The 22,241-nt window shown below is 45.2% G+C and overlaps 1 protein-coding gene across 4 annotated transcripts in view; it reads left to right on the plus strand.

The window, feature by feature from the left end:
* Positions 1-22,241, plus strand: part of LOC144685499 (alpha-N-acetylgalactosaminide alpha-2,6-sialyltransferase 6-like) — a 52,970-nt gene that overhangs the window by 1,136 nt on the left and 29,593 nt on the right. Inside the window, exon 2 of one of the 4 annotated variants that reach the window (XM_078550082.1) lies at positions 8,763-8,935. The exons of 2 other annotated variants lie outside the window; for them this stretch is intronic. The gene's annotated coding sequence lies outside the window, so the exon portion shown is untranslated. Of the gene's footprint in view, positions 1-8,762; positions 8,936-10,330; positions 10,449-22,241 lie in introns of those variants that run through there. One more of the 4 variants, XM_078550081.1, reaches the window with a different exon arrangement.

Here is a 22,241-nt window from a genome sequence, read left to right on the forward strand (position 1 = left end):
ATCCCAGATCAGGGGCTCATGTGTTCCAGATCATTGGGGGCGGGGGGGGGTAGTGGGGGGGTGTTGTGTTTCAGATCAGGGATGGGCTGCTTTCTAGATCAGCTGTATTATTCTGATCAGGCACATGTCACTGCTCTCCACCAGGAGTAAGCTGCTACTCTATATAAGGAGATCTCCATTCTAAATCACAAGGGTGGTGGTTGCAGCTGCAGACCAGGGGTTAGTGTTTACTGTTCCATCGCAAGTGATGGTCATGCTTAATGTGCCAGGTCAGGGGAAGTGGAAGGTTCATTGTTCCAGATCGGGTGGTTAGGGATATTCTGGATGGGGCAGTGGGAGTATTTACTGTTCTGGACGGGGCAGGGGAAATGTTCACTGTTCTAGATGGGGAAGAGGAGTGTTTACTGCCCTTGATAGGGAGGGGGAGTGTTTACTGTTATGGGTGGGGCGGGGAAGTGTTCACTGTTCTAGATGGGGAAGAGAAGTGTTTACTGCTCTAGATGGGGGGGAATGTGGTTACTGTTTTATATGGGTGATGGGGGACTGGTCAATGTTCTGGATGAGGAGTGGAGTATTTACTGTTCTAGATGGGGTGGGGGTTAGTGTTTACTGTTCTATATGGGCGTGTGTGTGTGTTCACTGTTCTAGATGGGGAGGGGGAGTGTTGACTGTTCTAGATGGGAAGGGGAGTGTTTACTATTCTATATGGGGCAGGGGGAGTGGTTACTTTTCTAGATGGCGAAGGGGTGCTTTCTGTTCTAGATGGGGAGGGGGAGTGTTTACTGTTCTAGTTGAGGAGGGAGAGTGTTTACAGTTCTAGATGGGGAGGGGGAGCGTTCACTGTTCTACATGGGGGAGGGGATATTATTTGACAGAGTTGTATTTTTTCACATTGGCTTATATCCCCACTTTCCTCCTTCCCACTCTGATGGCATGTTGTAGACTCGAGGCTCGATTTTGAGATGAGAGGGTAAGTGTTACAGCTTGCAGCAGCAGAATACTTTCTGCACATCTAAAGGGGCGGGGGATGGGGCAGGGGGGAGGGGGGCAGTGAATCTTTTGTAAACCTTGAACCAAATTATTTCTACTCATCCCAGTTCCAAGAGCCCACTTTGCAGTATGTAACTTCTGACTAACCGTGTACAAAGGTGCAAGGGAAACTGGAGATTCTGTGGCTGATGTGAGAAGAAAATTAATTTTATTGATAGCTTTAGAAATGCTAGGTGATATTACATTGAACATTACCGGTACCTCCCTTGTTCTTACCTTGGTCAAAATCTGTGACCCCAAACTAGCAATCAATTATCAGCCTGGCTCAGAAAGGTCATAAAGGTGGTTGCTAAGTGGGAGCAGTTAATCTGCTGCAGTTGTGTGCTCCTCTGAGGCTGGGGTAATGTACATTGGCCAGAGTAAATAATACTGTGCTCTGTTATTTAACTGGGTAATGCTTCATTTGAAATCCGTGATGTAGGATGGTGAGGGGGAGGGGAGTAGAATGAATGGAAATTGTTTCCTTTTACAGCAATGATATTGTGAATACAAATGCAAAATAGTTATATTGAGGTATGTTGCGAGAGACAGAGAGAAAAAAAATGCTCCCACAGGAAGTATTGATGAATTTGGGAGAGCACAGGTCTGGCCCCGATAGAATATTGTCAGTGCATCTAGCACTGGGGAGGTTAGAGTGAAGAACAACTAAATTGATGAGCATGAGAGGAGGCATGGAAACTAGGAATACTGAGTGGCAAAGATAAATTGTCTGGGAAATTTTATTTAATTGTCCAATTTAATAGGTGTAGATCAATTGAACCCCAATAATATATTTGTCATTAATTTTGCAATGAGGATTAGACTTAAATGGAATTTCACAGTACAGAAACAGGCCATTCAGCCCAAGTGCTCCATGCCAGTGTTTATGCTCCACATGAGTCTCCTTCCTGTTATTAGAATCCAAGTCGGTTGGTGAAGTCAAAACCAAGCCACAGAGCTTTTCTTTACTGAGATAATTTATTGACTTTGTTCAGTCTAACAGCTCTCTCCTCACCCCAGTGTCCCAGCTGTGCCCTATTTATACTCTTCTGGTAATGGTAAAATAAAGTGGACTAATTAATCAAATTAACAAGTTAAATTAAGGTGATAGCCCCTTAAAGGAACACTGTAACAAAAGACAGAATGTTAAAGGAAACTTAACCTAATCAAATTAAAATGTTGTGGGGGCTGATGAAGCACCCCAGCCCCCACGGTGTGGAAGGCCTCAAGCTAACCAGTGGACACTGTGTGCTCCCTCTCCCTCTCCTCTACAATTTTACTCTTTTGAGCAACCAAATAAATTAAATTAAAGAAAACTAGGGACGAGTCCACAATTTTAACTCTTTCATGTTATCAACAGTCACAGATTGCAACTCTTTTCGAGTACAATCACAGTTCTTGGTTTCCGGGAGTGGGACATGAACCCACAACCCTCTGATTCAAAGGTGAGGGTGTTATGAACTGAGCCACAGCTGACACCTCCTGAGTCCACAATTTTATGCGCTCAGAGTACTTAATTGAATAATGCCCTTCACCTGTGTGTCTTAACAATATAATTAACATACCATTAACACTTCACCCACTTCATCTTGCCCCACCAACACAGATTTCTATTGCTTTCTCCCTCATGTGATTAAGTATCTTCCCTTTAAATGAGTCTATGCTTTCACCTCCGCCACCACAAGTGCCTGGAGTTGTGAATGTGGAAAGTGAACATATTGGACTATTTTATGCAAGTGTGCCTGGGAGGCAGTGGAGGAGGATAGTGTTGTCAAATTCAACATGGGAACTAGATAGATACTTAACAGAGAAAACGTATGAAGGGTGAGGGTTTTTTTGTATTCAAAAGAGATGTTAGAAACACGCAGGCGGTCAGACAACATCTGTGGAGAGTCAAACAGAAAGGGTTAACATTTTGGGGTTGGATTTGATCAGAGTTGGGAGATGTTATGGCCGAACAGTTAATAAACTTTGATTGGGCAGAGGACAGAAGATGATTAAATGATAGAAGTGATGATGGTCCAAGGCAAAAGGAGGTGATGAGAAGAGAGAATACAGAAACAAGAGAAGTGCAGAGAGGATGTGTGCATAGTTACAACACATTATCAGAAGCGGGAGAGAGGAGGATGGTATCTGACAAAGTGGAGAAGGCTCTGCGGCCCCGGAATGTGGCAGAAAATAGATGCACAGATTTGGGTTTTATTTGAGATTTCTGTGTTTTTTCTTAAACTTTGTCAGAGTTAGCCACACACATTCCACCATTCAACAGTGTTTTTAAAATCACCAGGTCTTGGATTATGTGATATAGCCCTGGGGTTTTCAGCTTAATTCATACACATATCCTGTGAACCCTTTCATCCTGGGACAAAATAATTTGTCTGGGATTTATGTTTGTTGATGTCTTATATACATGTGGCTTAATTTGGCTTTTAAACTTTTTGAAATTGTAAAGGTCAGCCACATTTCAAGTGTATTCAGGAATGCAGCTCAATACTGCCATTTAAACTTCCCATTTTGGCTCTCTTTAAAGACATCAGTCAGGGCACTGTTGGTATATTACTCGTGACAGTTCTATTTAGCTATATCGATCACATTAGTAAGTGCCTTCCTAAGGAGGGGTCTCTGTTTTAAACGTGTCAAAACAAATTGAGCTTTTTAAAATTTGTTTATGGGATATGGGTGTTGCTGGCTAGGCTGGTGTTTATTGCCCATCCCTAGTAGCCCTTGAAAAGGTGGTGGTGAGCTGTGTAGTAATTTGGGACATCCACAGGATGTGAATGGCACTATATAAGTGCAAGCCCGCCTCTTTCTTGCTCATGAAATTTAGAATTAAAGTTGTCAGCCTTGGCTCAGTCGGCAGCACTCTGGCCTCTGAGACAGAAGGTCAGGGGTTCAAGATCTAATCCAGGATTTGATCATATAATCCCAGCTGACACTCCAATGCAGTGTTGATGGAGTTCCATATTGAGCTGTTGAAGGTGCTGCCTTTCAGAGATGACATTGCTCTCTTGAGTGGCTATAAAATATTCCAAGGCCCTATCTGAAGAGTGGCAGGAGAGTTTTCACAGCATCCTGGTTAAATTATTACCCTCAACCAACACCATTAGAAAAGACTGGTTGGTTATTTATTTGCTGGGTTTTGTGGGTGCTTGCTGTGCGCAAGGTGGCTGCTGTGTTTCCTCACAGTACAAAAAAAAAATTATGCTTAAGGTAATCCAATGGCAGACAAATAAATGCAAAATGCCTGAGAAACTTTAGTAAAAAATAATTGACAATGGGTCTGGTGGAGGGAGACATGTTTACAAAATGACTCAATGAAGATGGATCTCCAGAGGTTAAAACTAGTTTACTGCAAAAGAGAACTGAAATCATATGTTTTAATAAATAACATCACCCAAGTGATTAGAAGATATCTGTGCTCCTTATATTTGTATAAGCTACAAAGGTTACCCTTGCCAAGCATGTACAGCATTGCAACCTTCAAAGTTGAATAAAAATCTTCTATACTTTGTTAAAGTGTTCCCCAGTAATACCATACTATTGATATATTTATTATTGTGCTTTTGGTGAGTCAATTGATCAGTCAGTTTTCTGGAACTAAAGAGAACGTTTGCATTTACCATAGACAGTTTTCTTTCCTGGCATCTCAAAGCACTTCACAGCTAATTAAGTATTTTTGAAGTAAAATCACTGCTGCAATGTATTAATGGGGAATACTTTAATACAGTTCAGCTGCAAATACCTTAAGCTCCTATGGTAACAATCTGAGCAATCTACTGGCATGATTGATTTTAAATAGGTACAGTTATACAAATATATTTCTGGTGGGGGAGTTGTTGATGAATACATCGACAAATTGAATAACACACGTTTAACGTAGCACCTTTAGGCTGGTAAAAGGTCTCAAGGCCTTTCACAGGAGTGTAATCAGACAAAATGTGACACTAAGCACAATTGGAGATATTAGGACAGTTGTCCAAAAACCTGACAAAAGAGGTAGGCTTTAAGGAGTGTTTATTCTTCATTGGATGTGTATTGCTGGCAATGCCAGCATTTGTTGCCCATCCCTAATTCCTAATTGCTCTTGAACTGAGTAGCTTGCTATGCCATTTCAGAGGGCAGTTAAGAGTCAACCACATTACTGTGGGTCTGGAGTCACATGTAGGCCAGACCAAGTAAGGATGGCAGATTTCCTTCCCTGAAGGACATTAGTGAACCAGATGGGCTTTTACAACAATCAATGATCGTTTCATGGATATGAAATGGTTAGACTATTACTGAGACTAGCTTACATTCCCGATTCATTAATTGAATTTAAATTCCACCAGCTGCCATGGTGGGATTTGAACCCATGTCCCCAGAACATGGGTTCTGATGAAGAGTCATACGGACTCGAAACGTTAACTCGGTATTCCTCTCCACAGATGCTGTCAGACCTGTTGAGTTTTTCCAGCTATTTTTGTTTTTGTTTCAGATTTCCAGCATCTACAGTATTTTGCTTTTATCCCCAGAACATTAGCTTGGGCCTCTGAATTACTAGTCCAGTGACATCACTACTACTACATCACCACCTCCCTGTTAAATGCCTTTTAAGCATCAAATTAATTTTTTTTTTTGAAACTGCAACTTAAATATTGATTACAGTACATGGAGAATGGAGAGAGAAGAAAGAATGACCTTATCAAGCCACAATAAATGGAAATATCCTGTGGGCAGTTAATCTAGAGGCTTGACATTACTTTTTGTTTGCAATAAACTCACACAGTATGCTTGATGAGCAGAATAGAAGGCATCAATAATTTGTTGATGGCATGTCATGAAGATATTAATGTCTATAATGTTATTGTAAGTTATTTTAAATTGGATATGTAGTAGGGTCTGTGGGTGTGAGTGTGTGTGCCTTTTAATTGGTGGTCTTATTCCTGAATTCAGAGCTGCATCTCAAATATACCAATTGAAAATATAGGTTATGACAGTTGTTTAAAGTTTACCTCTGGGATTTTAAATAACTCAACCTTTACCAACTGCTGTGTCACAACATGGCATTAAAATAATTGGCATTTTATTTGAAAGAAGCTTTGTATTTAAATCACATTTTTGAAATATCTCAAAGCATTTCCCATGGAAGAAGACTGCAGTGGTTACTGTGATGTAAATAGAAGTAAGCAGTCATCATTTTATGCCAGCTGTGCTCTATAAACAACAATCGGATGAAGGACCTAATTCATTTGTTTTTTGGTAATATTGCCCGAGGGAGGAATTATCCAAAACACTGTTGCCTTTATCCTAATTCACACCAAATCCTGTTGATGCCTGTACTCTTGTGACCTACGTTAGCTCCCAGTCCGTAGAGAGAAGCTAGGAAAACTTTTTAACTAGAGTGTTGCTGAACCATAGCATAGGGATTGGTTGAGGCAGAGACCATTGACTCTTTGAAGGGAAAATGGGCTAAATGTTTGAAACAATAGTAATGAATGTGGCCTTAGGGAGAAACCAGAGCAGTCAGATTTGGTTTTGGATTACTTTAGCAAAGGGACTGCTTTGATGGGCCAAATGGCCTCTTCCTCTGCTGTAAATGTCTGTGGTTCTGACTTGTAGCCATTGTGTAATTGCCACAAACCTCAGCGAATACTTCAGTGGGATGGATGCTACTGCTCACACAGGTATTGTGTAGAGATGAAGTTAACAGCCATAAGGCTAAGTAAAAATTCTCTTGCTTTTCATCCCAAATATTTTGGGGATAATTTTGATTTAGCCAAGAGTGTAAATTGGGCAATATTGACCTGGCTGCCCATTAAACACATCTCCCTATTTCATTAACCTCAATGGAAACTAAAATCAGAGGGGTTTAATTGGTGGCTGAGCCGATATTGCACCTTTCAAACCATTGCCTAAATTTTGTATTGTCTTGCGCAATGCAAATTTTTGAATTTTGAAAATCTGCTCACCCTAAGGCTGACTTGTACACGAGATGGCAATCCCGGGGAGCAGACTGCTGCAGCATGTTCCAAATGAATGAGTTTAGCAGGGTGTGAATCATCGGAAGACACAAAATTTGGGAGTATTAGTACAGGCCAGCAGAGTGAATAAAATTCTTACGTGCAAGGTTAACTGGAGTGGGATGAGGGAAGTATCACTGTGGTTGAATCTTCCATCTGGGGACTCGTGTGATTAACATTGACCAGACTGCAGTGTTAGAAGCTCATTAGGGTATTATTACACACAACCTGGAGAGGGAAGTGGGCGGGTGGTGGGACCCACAGAAGTGTTAAGCTGTTGTGTACTTTTTTATTCAAGTACAGGATGTGGGCATCGCTGGCTGACGATGGACAGTCGACTGATGGAGCGGTAATTGGCTGGGTTGAATTTGTCTTGCTTTTTGCGTACAGGACATACCTGGGCAATTTTCCACATGGCCGGGTAGATGCCTGTGTTGGAGCTGTACTGGAACAACTTGGCTAGGGGCGTGGTAAGTTCTGGAGCACAAGTCTTCAGTCCTATTGTTAGAATGTTGTCAGGGACCATAGCCTTTGCAGTATCCGGTGCCTTCTGCTGTTTCTTGATATCATGTGGAGTGAATCAAATTGGCTGAAGACTGGCATCTGTGATGCTCGGGACCTCTGGAGGAGGCCAAGAATGATCATCCACTTGGCACTTCTGGCTGAAGATTGTTGCGCATGCTTCGGCCTTATCCTTTGCACTGATGCGCTATGCTCCTCTGTCATTAAGGATGGGGATATTTGTGGAGCCTCCTCTTCCACTGAGTTGTTTAATTGTCCACCACCATTCACGACTGGACATGGTAGGACTGCAGAGCTTAGATCTAATCTGTTGGTTGTGGAATCACTTAGCTCTGTCAATCGCTTGCTGCTTATGCTGTTTGGCATGCAAGTATTCCTGATTTGTAGATTCACCAGGTTGACACTTCATTTTCAGGTATGTCTGGTGCTGCTCCTGGCATGCCCTCCTGCATTCTTCATTGAATTAGGGTTGAACCCCTGGCTTAGTGGTAATGGTAGAGTAGGGGATATGCTGGACCATGAGGTTATAGATTGTGTTTGAGTACAATTCTGCTGCTGTTGATGGCCCACAGCGCCTCATGGATGCCCAGTCTTGAGTTGCTAGATCTGTTTGAAATCTAACCCATTTAGCAAGGTGGTAGTACCACACAACACGAGGGAGGGTATTAAATATGTTTATTTTGATTCTGTTTATTCTTTCTCTACAAGTAGTTCTCCCATGAGCATATTTCTTTCTGTGTTTAGCCTCATTGAGGCAAGCCAAATTCTGCAATTATTTAAAGCACATTTTTTATTCGTAAATAGGATCCTATATAAACCAAGCACATTAAAATAAAGGTGGGTCAGAAGCATCAGGGGGGATGAGGAGGAAAATACTATATATAGTCTAATCAGGTTTAGCTTGGGTCAATCCTGGTTTAATGTGGCCAGAGCACTGAAGTCAGATCTGATGCCCACGCACTCAATAATCAAATTTCTATCTGGACTGTAGAATCCAGGGAACACAATGACATACAAGCAGCGAATTGATGAGCAGGTGTAATATTTGCAGAACGATAGGAACAGCACTCTTAGCACTCCACCTGTCAGAATTTGGTGCAGGGAGTTTGGAATTGCTGTGTCGGGGGAGCAGAGGCTTGGACTGATTGAATATGTATCCAGGATTAGACCGTGGGCTGTATCGAAATAGTTCACATTCTTTTACCTGATTAGGCTACGAGCCCAGAAAGGGGCGATCTGCTAGACCTGCTTTCTTGACATTGGTACCAGCAAGCTTTCCTAGGGAGAGGAGAGAGAAAAAATTGTTTTACATGAATGGGTTCGATCTTGGGAGAGATGAGCACTCAAAGCCATAAGACTTGATTGTCGGCAAGTTTTCGACCAAGGTAAAAGATGCTCCTTACATTGTGTGCGACTTTGTGTAAAACTGAGCCTGTGAAGTAATGCAGAACACCTGGCTTGTCAATATGGGTTTGCATTTAAAAGATAATGGTTTACTCCCCCTGTCCCTTCCGCCTGAACACTCCGTTAATGGCCACAGAAATTCTGGCTTTCAGTCCAGACGGGATTCACTCAAATTTTTATTCACCAAGCATAGAATAAAAGGAGGTCCATTGTGTGTGGGGCAATCATGAGTGATTGAGCACACCACTTGTCCACTGACTGAGTATCTGCCTTGAAACACTCCTGGTGGTTTAGTAATCGAAAAAGCAGTTTAGCATTACTGCCAAGCACAAATGTGTCCAATGCTTAAGTCCTGAATTGAACTCCCTCCACAACACCTGCTTCCTTACTCATATTGGCCCCTATTTTAACTTGAGTTTTTAACAATTGTTTCATGGGGTATTGGCGTCAATGGCTAGGCAAGCATTTGTTGCACATCGCTAATTGCCCTTGAGAAGATGGTGATGAGCTGCCTCCTTGAACCATGAATTGCAGAGGTGAGGTAAGAGTGACTGCCCTTCAGGAGAGGGACCATCTCCAACAAGAGAGAATCAAACCATCGCACCTTGACATTCAATGGCATGACCATCACTGAACCCCCCACTATCAACATCCTGGGGGTTACCATTGACCAGAAACTGAACTGGACTAGGCATATAAATACTGTGGCTACTACAAGAGCAGGTCAGAGGCTAGGAATTGTGCGATGAGTAACTCACCTCCTGACTCCCCAAAGCCTGTCCATCATCTACAAGGCACAAGTCAGGAGCGTGATGGAATACTCCCCACTTGCCTGGATGAGTGCAGTCCCCACAACACTGAAGAAGCTGGACACTGTCCAGGACAAAGCAGTCTGCTTGATTGGCACCACATCCACAAACATTCACTCCCTCCACCACCAATGCACAGTGGCAGCAGTGTGTACCATCTACAAGATGCACTGCAGGAATTCACCAAGGCTCCTTAGACAGCACCTTCCAAACTCATGACCGCTACCACCTAGAAGGAAAAGGGCAGCAGGTAGATGGGAACACCACCACCTGGAAGTTCCCCTCCAAGCCACTCACCATCCTGACTTGGAAATATATCGCCGTTCCTTCACTGTCGCTGGGTCAAAATCCTGGAACTACTTCCCAAACAGCACTGTGGGTGTACCTACACCACATGGACTGCAGCGGTTCAAGAAGGTAGCCCACCACCACCTTCTCAAGGGCAACTAGGGATGGGCAATAAATGCTGGCCCAGCCAGCAAAGCCCACGTCCTGTGAATGAATAAAAAAAAAGTGTGGTGTAGGTACACCCGCAGCTCAGGGAGCATGTGAGGCTATGGCAGTGTCTGATATGTTCCTTTGGACCCTGAAGCACTCTGAACCACAGTGTTTGAGCTACTCAGAGCTGGCCGTGGCACAGATAGCTGTTTCGAAATGGAAGCTGGGGCAGGGAAGACCCAGCAAGGTACAATGTTTTAATTTTAAAAAGTTGCATTTATATAGTGCTTTTCACCACCACCAACCTGCTTCACTGCCATTAAATTACTTTTGAAATGTAGTCATTGTTGTAATGTGGGAAATGCAGCAACCAATTTGTGCTCAGAAAACTCAAAGAGCAATGTGATAATGACTGGATAATCTATTTTTTGTGATGCTGTTTGAGGGATAAATATTGGCCAGGACACCGGGGACAGCTCCTTCCTAATCTCCTTCAAAATAGCGCCATGGGATCTTTTACATCCACCCATGTAGGCAAATGTGGCCTCGGTTTAGTGTCTCATTCGAAAACCACACCTCTAACAGTACAGCACCCCTTCAGTACTGCACTGGAGTCAGCCTTGATTCGTGTGTTCAAGCCCTGGAGTGGGCCTTGAACCCTGAACCTTGTGTCCGAGAGGCGAGAATGCTACATACTGACTCACAGCTGACGCACAAATGTTTTGAACCTCCCCTTGTGGGTGTGGGAGAGCAGGATTGCTTCTCTGGGCCTCATACTGTGTGTGTTGCTTGCCTCCAGTTTTGATCCTCCAACCAGGATTGCAGCTTGCCTTAGTGCTTGGAACCAGTCCCTGGGTCCTGAACTTGGCAGTGGCCTCTTACCGCCTGAATCCCTCTCCTGCTCACTGGTCATCTAGAAGTTCTGGCTTGCTGTGGGTCAGGAGTCTCAAACGTGGCCTGGGTTTCTTGCTGGCAGGGCCGTGTGAGCTTGTTGCTTCTCCCCTTCTCCCCCTCTTCCCCTCTCCAATCTTACACTGGGCTTTAGTTCCATGGATATTGATTCTCAGGTACCCATATATTCAATTAGTAACGTAAATTTCTAAGCATTGATATATTTTATATGGTCTATATATGCGAGCAAATTGTATGCATTGTATAAACTTTGTGAAGCTGCCGCCTTGCCGGTCCACTTTGTCCCAGTTCTGCAGTAATGTCCGTGGCATTTAAATGAATCTAGGTCAGAGAAGAATTAGATTTGGGTTTGGCTGCTTCCTGCTATACCAGAGCTGGAACATGTTCAAAACATTTCTATTCACATAAGTCCCCTTTTCTCTGGGAGAGAAAGATGAGCTACTTAAGCTCCCAAGATCTGATTTTTAAAAATTTCAGATTCCCAACATCTTTTCTTATTCTTTTACAGGATGTAGGTGTCTCTGGCTAGGCCAGCATTTATTGCCCATCCCTAATTTCCCTTGAGAAGGTGATGGTGAGCTGCCTTCTCGAACCGCTGTAGTCCCTGTGGTGTAGGTACACTCGCAATGCTATTAGGAAGGGAGTTCCAGGATTTTGAGCCAGTGCCAGTGAAGGAACGATAATATAATTTCAAGTCAGGGCGGTGCGAGGCTTGGAGGGGATCTTCCAAGTGGTGGTGTTCCCATGCACCTGCTGCCCTTCTTCTAGGTGGTAGTGGTCATGGGTTTGGAAGGTGCTGTCAAAGGAGTGAGTTCCTGCAGTGCATCTTGTAGATTGTACACACTACTGCCACTGTGCATCGATTGGTGGGGGGGAGTGAATATTTAAGGTGGTGAATGGGGTGTCAATTAGGTGGGCTGCTTTGCCCTGCAATGTATCAAGCTTCTTGAGTGTTGTAGGAGCTGCACTCATCTAGGCAAGTGGGGAGTATTCCATCACACTCCTGACTTGTGCCTAGTTAGGTGGTGGACAGGCTCTGGGTACTTCAGGAGGTGAGTTACTCACTTCAAAATTCCCAGGTTCTGACCTGCTCTTGTGGCCAATCTATTTACGTGGCTGGTGCAGTTCAGTTTCAGGTCAGTGGTAACCCCCAGGATGTTGATAGTAGAAGTTTCAGTGATGGTAATGCCATTGAATGTCAAGGGGAGATGGTTAAATTCTCCCTTGTTGCAGCATTTTGCTATTGTTCCAAGATCTGTTTGTGTATGTATATTATCTTACATAGTTATTGATTAACAAAAGCTTTGTTTTATTTCATTTGTGCCAATTCAGTAAATATTTAATGCCTATTGTCGTTGCCCATGTTTATCATGTTTGTCACCTTAGTGACATTATCCCTATCCTTTATTTTGTTGTCATTTAAGTGTCACTAGAATATTGGGCTGAACTTTGCCATCGGCGAGCATTGGGCGGAACCCCCAACATTGTCCCGCCCCATTTAAATCTTCAGGAAGGCAGGGGCACAGCGAAATCAGCTGTGCGTCCACCGACCTGTCAATGGCCAATTGAGGCCATTGACAGGATCATTAAAACAATTAAAGGACCTGCCCGTCCAACCTTAAGGTTGGTGGGCAGGCCAGGAGCCCGGGCGGGCTTATGAAAAAACATGAAACCTCATCCACCAGCGGGATGAGCTTTCATGTAGGATTTAAAAAAGTTTAATAAAGTTCTAGAGAAATTTATTAACATGTCCCGTCTCGTGTGGCATTGTCACATGAGGGGGACATGTTAAGGACTTTTTTTTCTATTTTTAATGTTTATACAGCTGTCAGCGATCTCCCAGAGGCAGCACTTAGCCTCAGGGAGATGTGGGCTCTTTCGTGCGCATGCGCAAAAGAGCGCACTTTTGCGTTTGAGGAATCCCTCCTGCTTGTACAGGAAGCGCAAAGCGCTTCCCGCCGGGTGTCACGCTGGGTGGGCCTTAATTGACCCGCCCACTTAAAATGGCGGCGGGGCCCGCTTCTCTGGTGGGGATTGGCTCCCCACCTGCAGGAGATTGAATCGGGCCTGCCCGCTCGACAGGCAGAAAATTCTGTCCATTGTTATTTTCATTGACAACTTAATTTTGTCGTTTTTCTTTGCTTTCCTAATTTTTGTTTGCTTCCTCCTAACCTTTTTATATTCCCTTTTATCGTCCTTTGCTTTATTGTCTAAGCACTTAGTGTTTGCCTTTTACTTCAGTTTCACTTTGCTGTTATTTCTTTACTCATCCTGGTTTATTCTTACTTATTAGTGGGGTATATTTCTGCTGAACTATATTGATTACCATTTTAAATGCTTTCCACTGCTGTCCTATTTCCTCACTTATCAGAGAATTGCCCAGCTTATTTCCCCAGTGCCACTCTTCATCTTTGTTCCGATTTATCACTTTGGCCTTTGTCTTACTTATGTCTTTCTCAATCATTATCTTAAACCTTTTTACATTGTGATTCCTATTGGCTAGTTGCTCCCCTAAGGTTACTTCTCCTATCTGGCTCATTTACCGTTACTAGATCCAGCAGTGATGCAGCTTTTTAGACAGTGGGCAAGAAAGGAGCCTTGCACATATTGGGCTGAGTTCTACGAGGCCCCAGTGGGTGTGTTTCCTGTGGTGGAGGGGCACGTATAATGGGCCCATTCCACCACATTCCCGCCCACCCGGGAACTCATCCCCATGATGCGGGGGGGGTGGGTAGGCGGGCACCCGAAATCGAATTGAAATGACCAATTAAGGGGTCAATTCAGCTTGTTATGAAGCCTATTGACCCTAATAATGCACTGTCCACACCATAATATGTTAGGCATGTGGGGTGGGAGCAGGAAGCCTGATTTTTAACCTGAAATGGTTAAAAGGCAGGAAGGAATGTCGTGGAGAGTGTCACTCTTCGGGGCTTCCCTTTGCCAATCATGAGGTGCGTCCCCCCCACCCCCTTAGACTGAAAACCCCTTCGTCCCTACCCGCTCCCTCTCTTAAAACCCCCCCACTGCCCCTGTCCCTAACTACCCCCAAACCTTCCCAGCCCATGACCCCGGATTTACTTTCCCCAAGGATCCTAGGGCTTAGGCCCTACTCCTCACCTGCAGTCCCGGCAGTTGCCACTGATGCCTCCTTGGCACTACCGGGATTGATGGAGCTTCCGGCCAATTGGCTTGGCCAGCAGCTCCAGAGATCAGAACCCCTGTCCCAGTGAGGGGCGGAAGCCCCATTCAGTCCTGGTTAATGAGCCCTCCAGCATTTTATGGCTGCGGGGCTGCTCGGTGTGGAGCTGGTCGGCTTCACGCTGATGTGGTTTAAGGCGGTGGGGGTGGGGTAGTGGTGGACATGTCTCCCCCTCCCCCCGCCCACCCCATATTATTCAGCCCATTGTAAAAATGCCATTACTTCTATCCCTTTCGTTACCTCCTCTTAGTTTGTTTGGGGTAGTTAAAATCTCCCATGATTGTCATTATATTTTCTTTATTCAAATCACATATTTTCATAATTCTTCCTCCAGCTCTTTTCCACAATTTGGGGGCCTGTAGTCCACTCTTGTCAATATGATTGGTCCTTATCTTTTATTTCAATCCGAATGCATTCTGTTTCGAACCTTCTGTTGTTTATGTCCCTTATTTTCTACAGATGTTATGTTAGCTCTGATAAATACAGCTACCCCACCCTGCTGCCTTCTTTCCCTGTCCTTTCGGATTATCTTACAGCACATAATATTTATTTGCCAGTCTGGCTCTTTACATAGCGATGTTTCAATTATTCCCAATACATCTGTTCCTTTGCGATAGATTATTGCTTCCAGTTTCCCTGTTTTATTTTGGATGCTGTACACGTTGGCGCGCAAGCAGTTTAATTGATCTTTAATAGTTGTTACTTTTATTTTAGTTTTAACAGTCCTTTTATACAACAGTTTTAAATGGGGTTGATATTTCATTGTCCAAAATCGGCAATAATTAGATCTGGTTCAACACAAGGGGAAAATGTAATGACATAGAGAGGACTGTCTCTTTAATAGCTGCATTAGTAATCCCAGAACAGCTATGTTGCTGTAGACTCACTTCCCCCGCACCGTATGCTCCTTTGGTTTTCTGCTAGTTCTGCATATTGCCGCTGAAATGAAAATGCAGCTCTTGTCAGTCTTGAAAATTCATTGGCTCATTTTTTTTTCAATTCAAAATAATGAACTAATTACTAAGGTTGCATGGAGTGGAGAATAACAGCAGTGCATTGCAGTTTTAGGTCAGACTTGAGAGCATTGAACTCGTCATTCAAAACCGTGGCTCTCTGATGATCTGACTGCATAGTGTACGTGTTTACTTTTACCTGCCTGATGTGCCTTGCACTGGTGAGTGAGCCATCTAACTAACAGAACGTTCGAAACAGAATCCATAGGGATTGAATTAAAAGATAAGATGGGATGGAACACACTAACAGGAATATGCTGCTGCTGCATTTATTTTCTTTCTTGGGTTGTGGGTGTCGCTAGCAAAACTTTGTGTTGTGGAAGACATTGGCACAATCAGCAGATTCCTTCCTTCTGGGTCACCAGCAGCTTCAGTGATGGTTACCATGGAGAGACTACATCAGTCCCACATTTCATCTGACCCACTTCCGTTTCTCTAATTGGATGGAAAACCTGACTCCATATGAATTAACGATTCACCCCCCCGTGAAAATCTTAACGTTTATCAGTTTCGTGCTGGAGGCGGGTTTCAGTCCTGAAAGCAAACCTGGTTCCTGTTTCCCATCACTGTGGGTAAGCAACATATATAAAAGTCCAACTTTATTTTCCTAATCATCTCGTTTGGTGATTTACTTTTGCTCATTAAGGCGAGGGAATAACGGCTGCAAAATGGATACATATCCACACTAGGCACAGATTCAGCATTAGGGGTATGGTGGAGTTGAATACAGGGTAAAGTTTCTGATACTCTACCCCAGCAATGTGTAAGATTTCAGGGTTTCGAGATATGAACCCTTCTAATTAAAATTTCTATATTCTGAATTCTTAATTTCTAAGACTAGGGTTCTCAGTTGTGCCTGACCTAACAAGGTACGAATAACTAGTCTTTATGAATCAAGTAGAGTATTTTCAGCAAGCTTTTACACATGCTTAACCAGAAACAGTGAAGATAGTGTGGAAGTTCCTTATCCTTCAAGCTCCTAGAATTCCTTGAGCATTGCTAGCCTAGGCAATATCTTTCTCTTCTCTGTTTTTGAAGTGACATTGAACGTTGTCCAGAAGAGTCAAACTCCGGAAGCCATGGTAAAACTGTGCCAGCAGAAATGTCAATTTCCCAACTTTTATCCCTACTTCTCATTATTTCTGAACCCCTCATTTGGAAATGTTCCAAATTCACCTCTTCTATTGGCTTAGGGTGCAGGTTCTCTGATGTCACCCTACCTCTGTAACTAGAGCCACATAGACTAAAGGCAAATGTCCCTCCCTTGTTTCTCAAGGCCTCCAGAGTTTACTTAGAACTGTGAACAAATTACACAAATCCCTTTGATACAGGAGAGCTGCAAACAAAGTCACACCCCCTTGTCAATAATGCACCTCACACTAACATTTACATGAACACAGTTTAACCTGTTTAAAGAGTAAAGTCATTCAAACCTAGGGTTGGGTGTCAACCTCTGATGTGCTGTAGGGTTGGGACCTGGAAGCTCTCCTGATGTTGGGTTCCAGGTGGCTCAGAAGGAAAACCCAACCTCTGGTCTCTACATGGGAAGATCTTGGAAACTATTAAAGCAGAAAAAAATCACATTAAAGTGTCAAAGAGAAAGTTGATTGTGGCAGTTTTTTTCTCAAAGGCTCAGGGCAGTGATAATTGATAAGTAATTAGGTGCATGTTTACAATGCCTGTAGCATTTCTCCACCACTCCCCATTCCCCTACCTGTAGAAAAACCTGTTCCCCTGCTCGCTCCCTTCCTAACCCAACTAGAATATCAACATTTTGCAAAGGGGTGGGGATTAATGGAGACATTAAGACAGTATGTCCAAAGTGTGATCAGGATCAGTATTACAGGCACCAACATCAATGAGCCTCTTACATAAAGATGCCATTTCAACATCAGATTTTTAAAAATCACAATTCATTTCAGAGTCATTGATAGATCAAGTGCATGGGTGAAACTATGGTATTGGGATTTCAGCTCAGTTAAGGATGAGGTCTTCCATTGAGGACCAAAAATGATATACCAAAAATCATCAGTAAAGTAATGAAAGGGGTAATCAACAGTGCTATCAAGTGGCACTTGCTAAGCAATGACCTGCTCACAGATGCCCAGTTTGGGTTCCGCCAGGGTCACTCAGCTCCTGACCTCAGTAGAGCCTTGGTTCAAACATGGACAAAAGAGCTGAACTCCTGAGGTGAGGTGAGAGTGACTGTCCTTGACATCAAGGCTGTATTTGACCGAGTGTGGCATCAAGGAGCCCTAGCAAAACTGGAGTCAGTGGGAACTGAGGGGGAAAACTCTCCATGGGTTGGAGTCATACCTAGCACAAAGGAAGATGGTTGTGGTTGTTGGAGGCCAGTCATCTCAGTTCCAGGACATCAGTGCAGGAGTTCCTCAGGGTAGTGTTCTTAGCCCAACCATCTTCAGTTGCTTCATCAATGACCTTCCTTCCATCACAAGGTTAGAAGTGGGGATGTTCGCTGATGATAGCATAATGTTCAGCACGATTCACAACTCCTCAGATACTGAAGCAATCCATGTCCAAATGCAGCAAGACCTAGACAATATCCAGGCTTGGGCTGACAAGTGACAAGTAACATTTGCACCACACAAGTGTCAGGCAATGACCATCTCCAACAAGAGAGAATCTAATCATCACCCCTTGATGTTCAATGGCATTACCACCACTGAAGCCCCGAGATCAATATCCTGGGGGTTACCATTGACCAGAAACTAAACTGGACTAGCCATATAAATACTGTGAATACAAGAGCTGGTCAGAGGCTAGGAATCCTGTGCCGAGTAACTCACCTCCTGACTCCCCAAAGCCTGTCCACCATCTAGTCAGGAGTGTGATGGAATACTCTCCCACTTGTCTGGATGAGTGTAGCTCCCACAACACTGAAGAAGCTGGACACCATCCAGAACAAAGCAGCCTGCTTGATTGGCACCACATCCACAAACATTCACTCCCTCCACCACTGACCACAGTAGCAGCAGTGTGTACCATCTACAAGATGCATTGCAGGAATTCACCAAGGCTCCTTCCAAATCCACGATCACTACCACCTAGAAGGACAAGGGCAGCAGATAGATGGGAACACCTCCACCTGAAAGTTCCCCTCCAAGCCACTCACCACCTTGACTTGGAAATATATTGCCGTTCTTTCACTGTCGCTGGGTAAAAATCCTGGAACTCCCTTCCTAACGGCACTGTGGGTGTACCTACGGCACATGAACTGCAGCGGTTCAAGAAGGCAGCTCACCACCACCTTCTCAAGGGCAACTAGGGATGGGCAATAAATGCTGGCCTGGCCAGTGAAGCCCACATCACGCGAACAAATAAAAAAAAAGATCCAAGTACTTTCAAATTTTGAAAAGCCAGGAACAGTGTAGGTTCAAAGAGATTCAGTGATCCATGTGCCCAGACCACTAACATGTCATAGTCAGGTGCAAAAATAATTGAAAAGGCTAATGGAACGTTAGCCTTGATAACCATATGGTTAGAATACAAAGCGGAGGAAATTTTGCTACTTCTCTGGTTACAAAGCCCTGGTCAGACCACAGCTGTGAGTTTACCGCATCTTATAAAAGATATATTGGCCTTGGAAGGAGCACAGTGTAGATTCACCAGAGCTCCAAGAGTTAGATTGTGAAGCGAAATCACATAAACGAAGTCTGAATTCCCTAGAATAAAGCAGGTTGACGGGTGATTTGTTAATAAGAGCAAATTGAAACATTTTCAGCTGCCAGGAGAGTGTAGGACAAAGGGACAAAGCCATTCAGGAGAGAAGTTGCGAGACATTTCTGCACCAAAAGGGTAATAGAAACGTGGAACAAGCTCTCACAAAAAGCAGTAGATGCTAACTCAGTTAACAATTTTAACTCTGAGAGTGATAGATTTTTTTTGCTGGACAAGGGTATTAAGGGATATGGAGCCAAGGCAGAATAATGGAGCTCAGACCAGCCATGATCTCATTAAGTAGTGGAACAGGCTTGAGGGCTTGAATGGCCTGTTCCTATTCCATTATCATGAATCCATCCTTTCAAAAATAGCTAGATATCAAAATACAACTCCCACCCTCGCAAAAGTTTCTAACCTCTGTTAAGCAGTGGGCAGAATTTTATGGTTGACGTGTGGGTGGCGGAGCCCGCACGTCAGCGCTTAAAATGTCGTGCGCTGACGGTCAAGCGTCCCGACGTCAGCGCGCGGCATCGCGATATTTAGCTGGGCGAGCGCGCTATGTAGCGCGACGCGTGCCCGCATTAATTAAAGGCTTTGTTAAGGCTCTTAACTCAGCAATCGATGCCGATTTTGAGGAGCCCATGTGATCTTCGCCTCGGCGCTTGGGCGCAACGGGCGGCCGGGCAACTGATTTTTTAACAATCCTCATCCACGGGTGGGATATGTGGGCTCGGAGGGGTTGTTAATGTTTTATCTGAAGTATTTATTGCAGAAAGTGTTTAAACTTGCCTGTGTGATCGGTAGCAGTTCAGATCGATTTCCAACAGCTTTCTGTGTACTTTGAAGCTTCAGCTCACCAGTCTGCAGACAGTAATCTTTATTGGGCCTGTAGCTTTCCGGAGGCTTCCATTTAGCCTGGGGGTATGGGTTCCGACATCTCCACTTGAGGCAGCTCCTATGAGGGGGAAGGGAGGGATAGAATAAGGAGGAGGCCAGGATTGGACAATCAGCCTCCAGGGGAGCCACCTTTGGGAGGCCAGGCGCAGGCACAAGGGGCGCAGGTCCAAGAGGTTGTCCAAGGTGGAAGGGGCCGCAGAAGACGCCACTATCCTGCTGCCAGGGTATACAGGCGGCGAAGCAGATACCTCAATATGACTGAGGTGCAGTGCCAAAGGAGGCTCCGACTGTCAAGGGGGACTGAACTATATCTGTCAGATGATTGGCCCTGAGATCTCTCCTAACTGTGTGGGTGGACACCCCATGCCAGCGATTCTGAAGGTCACAGTTGCCCTCCACTTCTATACATCTGGCTCCTTCCAGGCCTCGGTGGGTGATCTTTGCGGTGCCTCCCAATCAGCTGTCCACACTTGTGTCAAGCAGGTTACAGACATTCTGCTCAGATGTGCATTGACCTTCATCCACTTTCGCTGCGACCAGGCAAGTCAGGCACAGCGAGCCAGAGGCTTCGTGGCCATTGCTGGCTTCCCCCGTGTCCAGGGTGCAATAGACTGTACACATGTGGCCATCAAGGCGCCAGCAGGTGGAGCCCGGTGCCTTCGTCAACAGGAAGGGCTTCCACTCCATGAACGTGCAGATAGTGTGTGATCACAGGATGCTGATTCTACAAGTCTGTGCAAGGTACCCAGGCAGCTCCCACAATGCCTAAATCCTCAGACAATCCCAGGTGCCGGGGCTCTTCAGTGCTGCGGCTCGGCAGGATGGATGGCTGCTGGGTGACAAGGGCTATCCCCTCAGAAGGTGGCTCATGACGCCTCTCTGCCATCCAAGAACAGGAGCTGAGCAGTGGTACAATAGGAGCCACGGCACCACAAGGGCTGTGGTGGAGAGAACCATTGGTCTTCTCAAGATGCGCTTCCAATGCCTGGGCCGCTCGTGGGGTGCACTGCAGTACCCCCCAGATCGCGTCTCTGTGATAGTGATAGCATGCTGCGCTCTGCACAATCTTGCGCTGGAAAGGGGGGACGCAGTTGATGATGAAGACCTTGACACAGTGGATGAGGCCGCACATGATGGATTCAGCAGTGGCTCAGAGGATGAGGAAGCACAGGGCAATGATGAGGGGCAGCACGCCGACCTGCTACTACACCAAGGAGGCAGGGACATCCGGGACACTTTAATCCAACGAACCTTCAGCTAGCTCCACATACATGGATCAATGCAGGACCGGCATTGCTTGGTGCTTCCACACGTGGCACTTAGGTGCTACATTTTCCACCTCATCAGCTGCAACTAAGGGCTTAGTACAGAAACATCAATGTCCACTCAAACACTCATGAGATGTCTGTGAAACATACAAATGCAACACAAAGGAAACACCCTCAGCCATGGTCAGAAAAGTGGACTTTATTGCCACCAAAATAAACAACAAACGTCGCTCTGACGCAGATGATGAAATATTCCCTAATCTAGGGCCAACACAAAATCACCAGTGACAAACCCGTGGAGTGCCTAACGTGCCTTATGCTTACGTTTGCAGGTGATTTGTCTTGGTGCCGCTCTATCGCTCGTAGTGGCTTGTGAGACAGCCTGCTGACCCTGCTGTCCTGTTGGCCTCGATGACCTTGGCAGCCGTCCTCTGGCCCAGGGAGCCTGTGCTGGTCCTGCCTGGGAGGGAGTGGCCAGTTCCAGAACTGGCACCTTCCCAGTTGTTGCAGCCTCAACGGATGCAACGGTCACTGGCAGAGGGGCAGAGGAGCACCCTGAGAGGAGCTCGCAGTGACGACAGGCAGCTGCTGCGCTGACGTGAGGTCACATTGGACCTCCCTGCTCACCGCAGATGGGTGAGCTGCGACACTTGGTGCTCAGAACATCTCCCACATTGCGAATGACCACCTGTGGCCATTAGCGCTGTGAGGGCTTGCAGGTCCGAGCGTAACCCAATCAGATGCTGATCAATCTGTTAGAAGCCCCTCTCCATGAGAATCACCAATCTCTCAATGGAGGAAGCCTGAAGCTCTGTCCTGAGGTTCATGCCTTCACTGACACTCTGCCTGGATTCCTCCACCACAGAGACCAAGTGAAGCACACCCTCATGCAACCCTGCCAGATGCTCCCGCGCACCCTTCCGCTTGTCCTGCAGCTGCTGCGTGACTGACATCTCCAGAGGCACATCATCACTGCCCGACTCAGCATGTGCCTGGTCCCCTGCAGTCCTCTGGCTGCTGGCGCCATCGGCACTCTCTGTCCGTGCCATCTCCTCCAGCGATTGTGAAGT

The sequence above is a fragment of the Cetorhinus maximus genome, chromosome 10, assembly GCF_964194155.1.
Source record: "Cetorhinus maximus chromosome 10, sCetMax3.hap1.1, whole genome shotgun sequence".
Taxonomy (NCBI): domain Eukaryota; kingdom Metazoa; phylum Chordata; class Chondrichthyes; order Lamniformes; family Cetorhinidae; genus Cetorhinus; species Cetorhinus maximus.